Below are 607 nucleotides of genomic sequence, written 5' to 3'. Positions count from 1 at the left end.
CCACACCTTTTAAATTAGAACCAGCAGACTAACTCGATTTCAAGGTGATTTATATTCATATGCACATTAAAGTTTGTGAAGTACAACCTAGTGCTCATACCAGCAACTATCACGCAATTAAAGCACTCAGGAAATAAAGACTGTAAGAATAGGCCCCTTACTGGGAGGGTAAAAAAATTCTCATTTCTCCAGGCTCCATGTTATGGCACTTAGAGAAATCAGTATTAGCAGAAGTTGATAGAGCTGCAAGAAACTGCACAGGACTTCAAAACAGATCTGTATTTCCAGTGGCTGCTCCAGGAGCTTTGCAAGTGACCGATGAGGCCTGTCTGGCTGATCTGTTCAAACCTACTAATCTGTGCACTAGCCATGCTGTCTAGCCACCCAGGAAGACCCCATACACAGAGGAACTGTTCAAGTTCCTCAGTGAAGGGAACATTTTTGTTTTAAAACAAAATTTATCTGTTTGCTATTGAGTGTTTCTGAATGCTCATTTCCACACAACTCCCCTTCCCCCCAAAGTTACCTAAGAACATTTCTTTCAAATGGAAGTTAGGGCAAGCAAAGCCCTACAATGTTCAATAGACTCCTGTGAACCCGGGTGGAG

Source organism: Chrysochloris asiatica, unplaced genomic scaffold (genome assembly GCF_000296735.1).
Source record: "Chrysochloris asiatica unplaced genomic scaffold, ChrAsi1.0 scaffold00124, whole genome shotgun sequence".
NCBI classification, from domain to species: Eukaryota; Metazoa; Chordata; class Mammalia; order Afrosoricida; family Chrysochloridae; genus Chrysochloris; species Chrysochloris asiatica.
Note: the sequence above shows the minus strand (reverse complement) of the source record.